General features: G+C 36.8%; 1 protein-coding gene and 1 non-coding gene across 14 annotated transcripts in view; both read right to left on the reverse strand.

Moving 5' to 3' along the window:
• Nucleotides 1–16253, reverse strand: part of ZNF407 (zinc finger protein 407) — a 449612-nt gene that overhangs the window by 351484 nt on the left and 81875 nt on the right. The window lies entirely within an intron of this gene.
• Nucleotides 524–631, reverse strand: LOC140608865 (U6 spliceosomal RNA). Its single transcript, XR_012010856.1, has one exon. It is a non-coding gene; the product is annotated as a U6 spliceosomal RNA (small nuclear RNA).

Consider the following 16253-nt stretch of genomic DNA (forward strand, 5'->3'; position numbering starts at 1 on the left):
TCTTTTCTCTCCACAATGCAGTGAAGAAATGGGGTGGGGGTTGGGAGTGTGAAGCAAGACTAGATTAACAGGTTAAAAGCCAACAATATAAAAGAAGCTGGAATAGAAAGAAAAGGTTTAAAAAAAAAAAAAAAAGCAGAGGCAGAAATCAGGGTCAGGTTGAAGATTAGATTCAAATCAGAAGCCACCATGTGGAAGAAACAGCCTACTTCAAAAATGGTGAAAGTTAGCTATACTAGTTACCTCCCATGACAGACAAGGGAAGGAGGTCTCAGCCACAGCTGAGAGGAGCTAGAGGTTTCTGGTACTGCAGGGTCTCTCAGTCCTGATGCTGGGTATATCATTTTATGAAAATTCATCAATCTGTACACTTATCCGTAGATGACACATGTCCATACCATGAGTCACAGTAAAATTCAATCCAGAGTTCCACTTACAAGTAGTCAGAAAACAGTACATATAGGAAAATTCAACCATCCTGTGTTGTTTTCTCTTTGCAATTAGTTATCTCACTATTTGCAATACCAGTTGCTTCCTTTTGATGAGTTTGCATGTCATTCTTTTGCAGGAGCCATGCTAAATCTTCTCTGCATCATTCCAATTCTAGTATATGTGCTGCTGAAGCGAGCACCCTTTTGATGAGTTGATCAACAAACTGATTCTAGGAGGGCAAGCTCAGTGCCAACAGTACTTGGCAATTATTTATTGTCTCAGCCAGCTCTGAGTGCTAACAAAATACATGGACTATGTGGCTTAATGAACTGAAGTTCTTTTCTCACTGTTCTGAAAGCCAAGTCCAAGAGCAGGGTCCAAGCATGGTCAGATTGCGGAAAAAAGTCTCTTACTGACTTACAGATGGCTACCTTCTCACTGTATCCTCATGTGGGGAGGGGGTGGGAGACTGATGGACAGAGAGGAGGTGTGGGGAGGAGGGAGAGAGCACAAGTAAGTGTCCTTATAAGAGAAGGCACCAAAAAGGTGCCCTCAGGGCCCTACCCTTATGCTTTCATTTAATCTTAATAAACTCTTATAGGTCTTAAATCCAAAAACAGTCACACTGGGGATCCAGGCTTGAAAATTTGAATTCTGAGGACACAATCCAATCCACAGCACCTACTAAGTGCCCAGTACCATTAGAATACCAGTAAATATTTTTAAATATTTGATAGTTGAATTTTAACAGGAAAAAAAAAAAAAGAAAGGTTCCAGAAGCAAAACTACAATCTTGCTGTCCAGAGAAAAAAACACAGACAACAATCCCATGTTAGCACAGCAGCCCTTCTTCTTTCAAGAGGACTCTCTCTACCATGCTAACTAACACGGTTTAGGGACCACATGTCCTCTTTCATCACAGAAACAGCTCACCATTTTGAAGGAGAAAGTAAAGCTGAAAAGAATGGCCTTTAGGGGAAGACAGTTCTGGTCTGGGAGCAAGGGCAAGGTAAGGATTCAGGGGAGAGTCAGAGAGAGTCAAACCACACAATTATCTCCACGCACCCTTGCTGGGGGGACACTGACACAGGCTGATGCCCCACACAGTGACATCCCCATGCAGTGACATCACACTTCTGACACCCCTCACCAAAAGCATGTTCAGCATTTCCCACATCTCAGAGAGTGATACAGACAACCCTGACCTGAAGAAAATGCCAAAGATGTGGCAGTGTAGAAACTGTTCATGGTAAACTAATTAGATGGATTTTATCTAGAACATTTATCTCAAGAAAGCAGAAGGAAAAGCCTTCAAACTTAGATGCGCTATATAATTTATTTAAAAATTTACTTTACAAAGATGATTTGAGGACTTAGTAAACAAAGGCATATTAAACTTAGTAAACCCCACAAAATAGAACAAAATATACTCACTCAAAAACCATATTTTACTCCCTAAATGTCTTTAGGAAATGGATTGTAAAGTATACCTGAGTTTAAAGCTTTGACATATTCAGTATATTTTTTAAGTGTGATAACAATAGTTATGCTATAGGAACTAATTTTATTGTAAATGATGATGGCAATGAGAATTTAAAAAATATAAACTCACATTTTAGGGGTGACTTTAATTTACTAAGAGGAGCATATGCATATAATTTTCTCTCAAGAGCACCAACTCTCACAAATTACCTCTAGTCTGTGAATAAAATAAGTATAGTATGATGTTAGAAAATTTGTGTTGCACTACAAGATTTGTTATTTAAAATGTGACTTATATACCTTTTAATATTTTCACTGTAAAAATTCCCACAAAAAATGGGAAAACTACTCCATAAAAACCTATCTCACAACTAAAAAATGCCTGCTTAGATTTATCCAAATCTAACAAGTTAAGGAGCAAAAGAGGCATGCTGGGTGGTAAGGACTCTCATAAAGCATTTACTAGAGGACCTCCCATATTCTTAGGAGCTTCCCTAAATAGCATGAAACAACTTTTTTCTCCACTACTTTACCAACAAATCAAACTGCTCACCTGTAGTTGGGTACCAGGAGACATTTTTAAAATCTCAAAACTGTCCAAAATTCCTTAGACAAAGTTCAGGTATCATTAAGACTACTCCGAGCTCTCACATACAACCATCCTTCTGGTAATGGACCTGAGACCCCCCAACACTGCAACATTTTTCTTTAGTAACACATTGGACTTTTATCTTTGACAAAAAAAAAAAAATGTCATAATAATGAGAGTAGCAACAACACCTTCAGGACACAAGGCACACTTGACCAGCAATATCTCTTAAAGGCTTCTTTGCTTAGTGCTTCACATACACTTCAGCGTGGGTTGAAACATCCCGTCTCACCTTTGTGGTGCAACATAGAAAACACTTGAAACTGAACCCAACTGTAGTCCTGGAGGGGGTGGTGCAGGAAAAGGGAGGGATGTGCTGTAAGGGTACAGACAGCAGGCTTGCACCATCACTCAACGAGGAGCACCTCTTTATAGAAGGAGCATTGCCAACGCAATGGATCCAAACCTTCCCAATGCCTTTTGCGCAGTGATGGCACCCCTCTATAAATGCCAGTGTGTATTACCTGTTTGTGTGCCTGGGGCAACAAATGAGGGACAACAGTATTAAAGGAGAGGGGAGCATACTCTTTCCCAATTTATAACCCAACCTGCTAATCAGACCCCCTCTGTGGCCTCACAAAACCTCCAGCATGTTTCATGAATAATTTTACCATACTATTTTAGGATTATCAGTTTATGGCTCTTCGCACCAAAACTGAACATTCTTGCGGCAAAAGTTCAAACAGCTCTATCGTTCTTGTATGCTGAGTGCCCTGCAAAGAGTCTAACACCGGATACAGGATAATGTCTAGGGCACAGACCACCAGGCAGATGGATGGACCTAGGAAAGCTCTGCTTCCATACCTAATTATATGGAGAACTCCTTTCAAAGAGAGGCGCCTGCTCAGTCTAAAACATGCAAACATCAAGCACAAGCATAAAAACCATGAACAACAGGGGAGAAACAAATGGTGAATGCAGCTGTGCTATTTATAAATCTGGATATTAATACATCCAGCTTATTTAAAATGGAACATATACTTAAAGATCTGTTTTTGTAAAGTCACATAATTTTTTAAATGGATCATGTTTTCTTAAACTTAAATATCCTTAGTTTTACTTAATATCAATTTGTAGAAAGGTCCTACAGTTCAAAACTTTAGTAATTGTCATTATTGTAGTCCTGCATCCATTACACACAAATAAGGGGGAAAATTCTGGTCAAAAAAATAACAGACTGCTTTAGGACTTTGTCAATTGAGTGAATTTCTGCACTACTGACCTGTACATTGGAACAAATAAATGTAATCAAATATGCTGTGAAGTTAGTACTAACTGAAAAGAAATTGGACATTTTTTCCACTGTAGCTGTTTTATCAAGGATTTTAATCTATGATAAATTCTATAACCATTAAAAATCTTAGACCATTGATTTACGCCTTAATTCAGACATGCTGAGCTCTTCAAAATAAATGTTCCAAAATAGCACACACTGCAAACTGCAATTCTAACATAAAACAAATGTTAAAATGCAAGCATCTTTCCTGAATATAGTGTAGTGTATTAATTGTTAGTCTTGGAAATGTAGCTTATTAGTTTTGCATAATTTAACTTTTAATTTATCGTTTAATTTTTAATTAAGTAGCTTTTTTCTCAAGATGTGCTTTCTGCTTATATGTTGGCCACTAAACATGGTATATATAAAATAATTCTATGCCATGAATATATGACAGTGCCATGTATTATATGACTTTTCTATGATCTCAAATGTGAAAACAATCATAACAATTCATGGTCTTAAGAAAAAAAGGAGGCCATTTGAGTTTAGCATTAATACTTAAATAATTTGGGGATCCCTGGGTGGCGCAGCGGTTTGGCGCCTGCCTTTGGCCCAGGGCGCGATCCTGGAGACCCGGGATCGAATCCCACATCGGGCTCCCGGTGCATGGAGCCTGCTTCTCCCTCTGCCTGTGTCTCTGCCTCTCTCTCTCTTTCTCTCTCTCTCTGTGACTATCATAAATAAATAAAAATTAAAAAAAAAAAATACTTAAATAATTTAAGCTCGAAGATAGTGCTTAAAAAACTAAAGAGCTGAACACAAATGTAAAACCACATCATTTCCTCTGCAAAGAATTCCTTTGGATTTTAGTTAAAAATAATGAAGATTTTTTGGGATATCATACTCCATATTAAAAGCTAATTTGTATTTGATTTTCCAATGGAACCTATGGGGACTCATCCCAGCATATGTGCCAAAGGATACAGAGTGTCCTCACCAGAGTAGAGGGTGATATACAACATTGCCCACCTAATAGAAATTGGAAAAGCTAATGAGAATAGAGAAGGATCCAAGAAGGCGATGAGGGAAATGCTAACTTCCATGTCAACTTATGAGTTTGGATAGAGGTCCAATTAAATCTTTAAAGTTATTATTACAGCAAGTGCTCTACTGCAATGCTCTCCCTTTTAGCTGCCTCTGAAGGCAAAGCTCTCCAAAGTAGCAGCCGTTAACAGACTGTAATGTCTCATCATCTGCAGACCTTTTTAAAAAAAATTTTAAAGCATATTTTAATAAACTCTTGTAGGTTATCATTTCATTCAATATAAGTTTTAACTGTGCCTTTATTTGGTTTTTATGTGTTATATAGCCTCAATATGATGGAATTAGAAAAGAATGTCAATAAAGGAAAATTAACAAAAAGAGTCTGAAGAATGTTTGCAAAATCATGCCCCACCTCCAAATTACCGAGAGGGCCTATACAAGTTTGCGGCCACCCTTACCGGGAGACAAGAACACTGGGGACCTGACTGTTTGCACATCACTAGCACATCACATAACCTCTTGCTCACTGCTGCCAGTTTTGATACAATTAAAGGCATACAGACACACATCCCTACCATGTATTTGTGTGCTTTCTCTGTGGAAACAGAATTGCCAAGAAAAGTTCCACAGAGGCCTGTTAAGATCAATGGCTTCACAGCTCTAAACAGAGCTATACTACAGTAACTGCTCAAAATAAGAGATGAGCATCCACTCAGTGATTTTCTCTCCCTGAGGACCTTTCCAGCATTAGCTAGAACATGCACGCCACCACTGTCACAAAGACAAGTCACTGATATTAGAGCGGTTTCCTCCAGAGGACAGGATCTTTCATGTCCAAAATTATGCATCTGGTCATTATTTGAGTTTATACAATAATGTTATTTGGAAGAATGGGGGGAAAAATAGGTTGTTTTTAAAAGGAGGGCATTAATTAAGAGGTTTGTTGAAGTAGCAGGTCAGGAAAGTGGGCTGTGAAGGAGAAATACATCCCCGCCCTGAGAAGATCCCTTCTTAGCCATATCCATTCACATCCATGCTCCAATAGATATGCCCCACCAAAGTCAGGATGACCACTTGTGGACAGGCATCCTCACAGGCCAGAGATCTACATCATTTCATTCATCCTTCAACACCCTCTGTCGCTCTGTGCCACCAAATAACCAAATGAACTCACAGGCACAGGAGATTCTAAGTGGAAGATCACCTTTCCTTCTCATTCCCATAAAAATAACACTACACTGCATTCACATATGTGTGTGTACATATATTTTGCATGTTTGTAAAAATAAGCCATCAAACTAGATACTCAAAGTTATCATCTCCATTTTATAAATTAGGAGAATAACTGTAAAGTGTGAAAAGATGAACATATTTAGCACAAAACTGTAGGGAAAGAAGGGAAAAACTTAGGATGTTTTTGAGATGGCTAAGAGAAATCTTATTAAGTATATAGAACTAAATAAATACGGATCCTAGTTCCAAGTCAGACATTCCTTCTAGCACTTGGAGTTCTAAGTCTTAAGGAATACAAAGCAAATTGGGATAGGACAATCAAAAGAAAGAAGAAAAAAGACGTCAAGGGCTATAAAAAGGATAGAGTAATCAGAAAAAGATAGAGTACCAAGCCTGAAAAAGACCCTTGGAAAAATAAAGAAACAAAAGATACAAAAGCTCTATTGTAACAGGTACACTTTAGCCAGGACAGCACCATCAATGTTTCAGATTTTATCCCTTGCCCCAATCGCTCACATATTTGCATCTTGAAGACCAAAGCAAAGAAACAGGGGATTCATCCACCAAGAATTAATGAGATATTTCCCACAAAAACAGGGCACAGATGTTAAAACAATCAAAAAAGCAAATTTCTGCAATTATATTAATATCTAAACTTGTTTTCTAACCCTTCCAAATCCCCTATCCCAGAACAACCTTTATAAGCAATCTGACAAATATGGAAAACAAAGAGAATCAATAGTAGCTTCAAGAGGACAAATAATTATGACCCAGACTTCCACAACTTTTTTTAAAAAGAGTAAAAAACAACCTCAAAAGGAAATTACATTTGCTTACATAAACTGTAGACCAAAAGCCAAATTCCTATAGTTTCCTTAACTATCACAGTTTCACCTTCTGTAAAGTGAAAATAACAGTACCAGATCCATTGATGTCATGTGTTCCTTAAAAAAAAAAAAAAAAAAAAATATGAAATGGCATTATACATAAGAATGGTGTAATTCTAAAAGTTTCTAAAAATACTTGCTTTTTATTATCAAACAGAAATTCAGGGGCGCCTGGGTGGCTCAGTCAGTTAAGCGTCTGTCTTCAGTTCAGGTCATGTTCCCAGATCCTGGGATCAAGCCCCAAGCCTGCTTTTCCCACTCCCTCTGCCTGCCACTCTGCCTACTTGTGATCTCTCTCAGTCTGTCAAATAAATAAATAAACATATCCTTAAAAAATTTTTCAGATTGATACAGGTTCAAGAATTATAAAGTAAACAATTAACATTCCAGCCGTGGTAGAGTAACTAGGACCTACTGTAAACAACTAGAACACTGGGAAAAACATATAGCAAACTATGATTTTCAGAAATTGAACAACACATAGAATAGGACTGTCAGCCCAGAGAAGGAAAGCAAAGGAGATTGGATCTAAGACAATTCTGGAAGTATCCCAAGCAGCAACCTCATGACCACAGAGCAGGGACCTGTGGGCAGGGACCCAAATAGAACACTTAAAAGTATCACATACTACAGGAGTCAGAGATGAACCAGTGGAATCTGATATTCAAGGAAGCACATGTGAGAAGAAAGTTGCCCCAAGAAATAGCTCCAAAACTCTTAATAGGAATTCTGTGGATCCCTGGCTGACCACTAAGCTAAGCATGAGTCAAATGAAATTCCTTGAGGCCGGAAAAAAGCAAAAAACAGCTATAAGCTAAACAATTCCCAGCAATCACATGAAGTATGGAAATCTTCAGGTTCTGAGTGAGAACAGCAGAAGCATTGGAGAGAGACACAAAAAAGGTATACCTTAACATTGGCTTAACCTTGCCCATGAGTGAAGTCTGCAAAGAACCAAGATGATTCTCAAGTAACTCAGATGACTGTCAGAAGTAAGTCCAACATTACTTAAAGGAATACTACTACAAGATAAATCACAAAATAACCTAAAATGTACAATATCCAACATCCAGTCAAAATTACTAGACATGCAAAGAAGCAATGAAAAGGAACCTGAAAACAGAAAGAGCAAGTAAGTTAGTACAGATAAACCCAAAGATTACAGTGACAGACTTAGCAAGTACATTCTTTAAAATAGCTATTAAAACATGCAAGTAAATTTAAAGAAAAACTTTTTTTAAAATGAGAAGACTAGAGGATTAAAAAAACATCTGCAAATAAATTCAGCAATCTGTCAGACAATATCAAAGAGGCTAACATATATATGACTGAAATGCCAAGAGAGAAGGGTTGGAGGCAGGCAGAGTGAGTAAGGGACAAAACAGGAAAAAAAAAAAAAAAAAGGTGAAGAAATAATGACCTGAAATTTTCTGAATTTGGGGGAAAAAAAATTCATTCACAGATCAAAGAAATGTAACAGATCCCAAGCAGGATAAACAGAAAACATACTAAGATACATCAAAATATAATTGCTTAGAAGTAATTTAAAAAAAAAAAAGTATTAGGGGCACCTGATTGGCTCAGGAGGTTAATCATCCCACTCTTGATTTCAGCTTAGGTCGTGATGTCCGGGGTCATGAGATCGAGCCCAAGTCAGGCACTCAACACAGAGGCTGCTGGGGATTCTCTCTCACCCTCTTCCTCGGCACCATCCCCCACTCCCCCCACCCCAGCTCATGTTCTTTCTAAACAAACAAATATAAAATTTAAAAACAATAAAATGTTCAAAGTGAAGAAATAATTATCTATATCTAGAGGAACAAAAAGATTTTTCATCAGAAATAACAGGGGACAGAGGATAATGACAGAATGCATTAAAGAAAATTAAAACTCTCAACCTAGAATTCTGTATTTAATAAAATCTTTCTTCAAAAATAAAGACAAAATAATGATTGTCAGACACATAAAGGCTGAGAAAAATTAATCACCTGCAAACACATACCATAAAAAAGGAAATTATTCTGGTAGAAAGAAAACCATACAGGTCAGAACTGTGGATTTAAACAAAGGGATGTAAAAACTAAATAAATAAACAAAAGAATGAAAAGCACTAGAAATTATAAATATGAGAGCATATAATAGATTTTATTTCAACATTTTATTTAAATGAAAATTACTTCCAAGATTTTGTGGCTTTTTAATATAAAAATTAAATGTATGGCAATAATAGCAAAAAAAAAAAAAAAAAGGTAAACCGTGAATAAAAACAAACTGGTATAAGGTCCTTCTACTTTACATGAAGTATTGTATTACTATTTGGATTTAAAGAACCACGGTGTAAACTCTGGAGCAATCACTAAAATAACAGAGCAAAATGATTTAGCCAAAAAGCCAACAGTGGAGGTCAAACTGACCCCTACAAATACCCAAACCAAAAGCAGATAAAAGCAGGAAAAAGGAACAAAGAATATATGAGACAAAGAAAAAACAGGATGGCAGATTTTAGTTAAGAAAGATATTCTCGGGGATCCCTGGGTGGCTCAGCGGTTTAGCGCCTGCCTTTGGCCCAGGGCGCGATCCTGGAGTCCCGGGATCGAGTCCCACATCAGGCTCCCAGCATGGAGCCTGCTTCTCCCTCCTCCTGTGTCTCTGCCTCTCTCTCTCTCTGTCCATGATAAACAAATAAATAAATATAAAAAAAAAAAAGAAAGATATTCTCAGGAAAAAAAAAAATGCAAGACCCAACAATAATACAACAAAGGACATTAAATAGATTAATGAAAATCAGGTGAAAGCAAAAGGCTTTAAGAAATATACACCATAAAAAAAAGAAAAAAAAAGAAAAAAAGGGAAAAAAAAGAAATATACACCATGCGAACACTAAGCACAAGGCAGCTGGAGTGGCTGCAGTTAGAGAAAGAAAAACAAAAATACTTCAAGACAAGGTGTATTAAACACAGGAAAGATCATTTCAAAGTGATCAAAGGATCACTTCAACAAGAAAATATAACAATCCTAAATGTAGATGCACCTAATAACAGAGCTTCTAAATACCTGATGCACAGTGTGACAGAATTCAAGGCAGTTACATATAAACCCCGCACTAACAGGTTGAGACTTTAACACTTTACTTACTCTCAGTGACAGAACAAGCAAGGATAGACAAGATAACACTATTGACTAACTGGACTCAATTTACATAATACTTCACCTGAGAACAACAAAAAAGAATTACTTTCAAGAAAATGTTGAATATTTACCAAAATCAATCATGATGGGCCATAAAACAATTCTCCATAAATTTAAAAGAAGTCAATCACACAGAATATGTCCTTACAATGGAATTGAGGAACCCACAAATGTTTGGTAATTAAACATGCTTCTAAATAATATAGGAAAGAAAAAGAAAAATGGCAAGAAAAATTGAAAAATATTTTGAATATAGAAAGCTGCACTGGTCTCAAGCTAACAATGGGGAAAAGTCTGATAATCCATAAAATTGTAACTTTTCCTTGAGCCTATCAGAAAGCTGAGGTCAGAAGACAGCCAAATGAGGGCAAGGCCCTTGAAGTGGAGAAGGAATGCACATACACTTCACCCTGGGCATTGGAAGGAGAGGCCACTATACAAGCAGACAGAATAAAAATCAGCCAGGACTTTAATAAACTGTTAAAGGCCACGAGTGAGCAAGCGTATCAGTTTGAAACAGCTGCAGGCCCAGACACAAGAGTACATGGCACTCCATTACAAGCTACTCTATCAGACCTCCACAGTGTTCATGAGGAAGACAAGGGCAAGTCCAGAGACTGAAGAGAATCCAGCTGGGTGGTACAGGCATGAGCAGCAGGACGGTCAGCAGCTGCTGGAGAATAGGCACTGAACAGGTACCACTCTGCTTCCCTAGGCATTTGTCTCCCATCAAACAAAAGCCTCAACAAGCTAGGCAGTGGCAGCAAACACCATTGGCCCACAGCAAAAGCAAAGACACACTGCTTCTGGCAAGGAGTACAGGCCACATCCACTGCCCCTGAGGGAGAGGTAGGAACCCCTCTTAATTCCAGAACACAGGAAAAGACTCACTACTACTGGGGAAGGGGAGAAGAAAGCACCCCCTACTCTGAGATGTGGCTCCTGCAGGGGAAGAAGCAGAGAACTCCCAACAAGACCAACAAGGACACAAAATCAAGTAAAACTGCCATGAGGAGAAGGGGGCAGGGACGATGAAGAATCCCTACGCATGAGGATTGGGCACTCCAGGCCTTCCTGGGGCTAAAGCATGATCCACACAACACAGAGCTGCCCTACTTCAACTATCAGCCTAGCATAGCCACCCCAACAGCCCCCTGGCCCTGGAGAAAGGGCAGGAGCATGGAGGGAAACCCCTCTGAGACACAGGCACGTGGGGCCTGCTGAAGGCTGAGGGTGAACCATGAACACTGAAGAAACCTCTAGAACACCAGCTCCCACGCTAAGCCAAAGGCAAGCACAGCCCATCACTAAGAGGAATGTAATAAATGTGGTCCACAGAAGTAACAATACCAAGATCCAAAATAGTTCAACTCCTGAGTAGGCTGAACAGAGCCCCAATACAAACACCTTGACTGAAGAAAAGGTACACCTGTTCCGAGGTACAAGTATTCTTTACTTCAGTCTTTATTGATCTACAGGTGACATCAAATATTCAATCAAAAATTACAACACTAAAACAGCAAGAAAAAAATCTGAGATGTCAGTAAAGCAGGGCTTATAAGGAATTTTGCACTTTTACAATGCACTTTGAGGCTTCTCCTCAAAGCCTAAAATCAATCCACACTTCTGTCCTAAAAAACTAGAAAAAGAACAGCAAACTAAAACCTATAGTGGAAGAAACAAAAACAAACAAACAAAAAAAAAAAGAGTAGAAATCAATGAAATTTAAGATGAACAGAGGAAAGGCAATGAAGTGAAAAAAAAATTGGCAAATTTTTTGGCTACAGAGATCAGAAACTATGAGGTGCTGTGAAAATATAAGTATTCAGCTGTAAAAAGAAAGATCTATAACAGCATAAAGAATATTGCTTATAAAAGACTAAATATTGACTATATCAATGGGAAAATAAAATTAAAAAAAAAACACTTTTTAAATTTTTAATTAAAAAGTTCAGCTTTTCATCCTGAAATAGCCAGTGTGGAAAGAGGTTTAATATTGGTTTTAAAAATTGTTTTTAAGTATCTAAAAGATGAACAGATACAAATAGTTTTGAGTACAAATATAATTTTTAATTAAAATATTTCTCTTTAACATATAAACTAAAACAGCTCTAACTGCAAATCAAGAGTTTAATTCCAAATCAAAATGAAAATCAGGAACAGCTGGGTGGCTCAGTCAATTAAGCATCCAACTCTTGGTTTCAGCTTAGGTCATGATTTCAGGGTGGTGAGACTGAGCCCCAAGTTGGGCTGCACACTCATTGTGGACTCGGCTGAAGAGTCTCTCCTTTTCCATCTCCTTCCCTGTCTGACCCTCTTGCACACATGCTCTCTCTCTCTCTCTCACTTCTTTCTCTCTCTCTCTCTCTCTCAAATAAATACATAAAATCTTTTAAAATAATAAATATATAAAAATCAGAGTAAATCAAAATGTGATTGGATGATCAAAGTAAATAAATACCAACATGCCCTAATCTCTTGGCAATAGACCAAAATATTAATGAAATGCCAGCTAAAATAAATAGAAATAATGTCCAAAACAGGGAAGACATTCTTCTACAAATGTACTATGTCCCATTTCATCTCCTGCCAAAAAAAAAAAAAAATACAAATACTTCAAAATCTCAGATATAGATTCTTTCCCTAACATTCTTTCTGATTTTCAAAATTCATAATATGTAATATCAAATGTCCTAAAGCCTAAAAAGCCAAGTTTTAAATTTCTTGGCAAAATCATGAACACTAAATAAAACTGTTCATGTTGGATAACATCCTCTTGTTTTCTCTTTTAATTCTAATGAGGTGAGTAGTGTTGATTGTTTTAATATTATTTTCCTTAAGATCTCAAGATATCATGGAGTTAATTACATTTTTCTAGCCTTGTTTGTTTTTATACATGTTTCTTTGTAAAAAGAATTGTTTATCCATGAATCCTCTATTAAAGGTCTATGGCATCTAAAATTTCTCTGAAAGAAGGCAGGCAACATAATTTAACAAGGAAACTATTTATGCTATTATACACAGGGGAACTTTTTTTTTTTAATTTTAACATAATTAACCAGTATTTCTATTGAGAAATATTGATCCAAGATACATTACAAGTGCTTGACAATCAAACAACTTGTTTTTCAGAGATAAACTAGGCATAAATATCATGAAGCCAGGTTAGGTTTTTCACGGTATGTCCTTTTGGTGCCTATTTCTACATTTCACTATACTGCTCTCACAGCTTGGTGCCCCATGTCCTCACGATGACATCTGGATGAGGTTCCCACCATGGCAGCATCCCACCTGGGCCCACTTATACCTGAACCTGTCCTGCCCTATCTCTCAAGCCCCCAGCTGTTATCTGCCATCACAACCTACAAATACCACATCTCTGAAAAACTAAAGAATATTAAGGTCAGAACAACATAATGATTTATGCTTCCTTTGTAAGATATTTTCCTTTTGACATAGGCAACTTCAGCTCCTAAGGAAAGCAGGCAGAAAGGAACTCTTGAGGTGGAAGCTTTCTATTCTCCTGGATCACATAGTAAATGACAATCCATGTGACCTAATTAAATGACAACACTGCTTCGGAATTTGTAAAAATCACACTACAACCTCAAGCACACACACACAAAAAATGTTGAGTTTATGAACCAGAGTCAAGAAAATTGGACCATTGCTTCATATTGCCACTAACTAGTCAAAAACTGTAAAGCAATCACTTTTCCAGTCTGACTCTCAATGACTGTATCTGCAGTGCAAAGGGATGGGATGACACTCCAATGACTCTTGGCAAGAAAACAAAAATAACAATATACTATCAAATATTAGTACAATAGACTTTAAAAAGACTACTAGAACTAATACATCATTAGATAGGGGTCACCTGACACATAATCCTATACAGCAGCAATTAACTACTGAAAATTAGAACTGCTTTATAGTATCATTTACAATAGGACCAAGAAAAACAAAATACCTGTATGTAAACCTAACAAGTACATGTAAGACCCGTATTCTAGAAACTGCAAAACATTGATAAAAAATGAAAGGCCTAAATAAATATGAATATAGATTGCATTCATAGATGGGAGGAAGATTCAATAATGTGAAGACGTCAATTCTCTCCAGTGTTCAAAAGACTCAATGCAAAAAGCTAACTGAATAACTGCATGCAAAAAGGAATGCAATCCATACTTCACAAAATATTAAGAAAAATTTAACTCAAAACAGTTCACAGATCTTAATGTAAAACCCAAAATGTCTATAAAAGCTTTCTATTAAAAAAATAGAAAATCTGCATGACCTTAGGTTTGGCAATGAGTTTTCAGACACAAAGTTAAAAGTATAAACCATAAAAGAAAATGTTGATCAATTGGATTTCATCAAATTAAGAATTTCTGCTGTCTAAATAAAACTGGGAAGAGAATGAAAACACAAACCACAAAAATATCTACAAAACATATATTTGATAAATGACTTACATCCAGAATATAGAGTAGCCCCAAATTCAATAATAAGAAAATAAACAACCCAAATTAGTAAATTGGTGAAAAGATGTAACACTTCACCAAAGAAGAATACTAACAGCAAATAAGCACATGAAAAGATGCTCAATGTAATTAGTCAGGAAGGAAATACAAATTAAAACTACAATCAGATACTAAACACAGAAATTTAACAGATTGGCTAAAACAAAAAATCTGACAATACGAAGTGCTAATAAGGATAAAAGGAACATTCTAATGGTAATGCAACATGGTAAAGCCGGTCTGGAAAACCATTTAGCACCAGTTTCTTAGAAAACTAAACGCACACCATAGGACCTTGCAATCCCATTCCCAGATATTTACAGCAATGAGATTTCTATCCCATTTGTTCATAATCTCCAAACACTGGAAACATTCCATACATATATCCCTCACCTTGGGAACGTATACACAAACTGTGGTGTATCCACACCATAGCACACCGCTCATCCATTCTACCACACCCCCAACTTTTCCTTATTTTCACTGATAGCATTTTGACCTGCTTCCCACTTCATTATCAGGGTTACTATTAAGCTGTAAGAAATTTACCTCAGAGCTGAAATGCTCCCATTCACACTTATGAGTCACCATTTCAACAGAGTCAGTGAGATATTTTGAACTCTGCACATCATATCTGATGATGTACCTCTACTTGCCATTTATTTGTTGTGTGTTCTTTTGACTAGTGAGTATCACATTCTGTTTCACATCATATAACTGAGAAAAAAAGCTTCTAATACATGTATTTTCAAGGGCAATCACTTCTTCATGTAAGTAAGACAATGACCTCCAAGGGTCCAAGGGTGTAACTAAACTTGAAGAGTAAAGATGTTGAGAAGCCATGTGGAATTTTGTGGAATTCACAGAGAAACAAATGTTTTCTAAAAGATTATTTTTGATGGTCTTTTAAAAATAATTATTTATTTAGAATTTATGAAAGTCCAGGTCAGTTGTAACATCCTTCAAAATTAATTTGTTTAAAAGCCTGATCTTTTAAATTCAGAAGAATAATGTATATTTAAAGTATTCTATAATTACTATAAAAGTATTAATTAACAGTGGTAAGAAGAATAAGCTATCTATGCACTATAAATATAAGGTAAAAGAATCATTTTCATGACATTTCTGAAACCATATGATGTTAGGTGGATCATAACATTAGTACTTTTCTTTGAAACCTTATATAATTACTAATCTTTTTAATTTTTAAACTGAGTATTGACTTTGTAATAAATGAATGCAAGTAGAATTCCAAATCTAAAACAGTCTGAGTTATACTGACCATTAGCACTAATTTACAAAGAGACATATATAGATATTGCTTTAATAGTACCTTGAATTATCTTTCTGTTTAATGTCTTATATAACGCCACAATTTTTCATAAGGCAAAGAAACACATATAATTCACTATTTCTCCCTGATTTCCAAAACTATTAAAAGGGTAATACAATGAATCTCTTCAGTCCTAGGTGGCCCTTAATACAAAGCCTTCCTTCATGACCTTCTAGGCTGAGCACAGCCAGACACTCTTGCCCTCAACACTTCTGACCCGCTCCCTCCCTCCTGAGGTCCTTCCTCCTGAGGGCACACCACC

This window comes from Canis lupus, chromosome 1 (genome assembly GCF_048164855.1).
Source record: "Canis lupus baileyi chromosome 1, mCanLup2.hap1, whole genome shotgun sequence".
In the NCBI taxonomy this organism is placed as follows: Eukaryota; Metazoa; Chordata; class Mammalia; order Carnivora; family Canidae; genus Canis; species Canis lupus.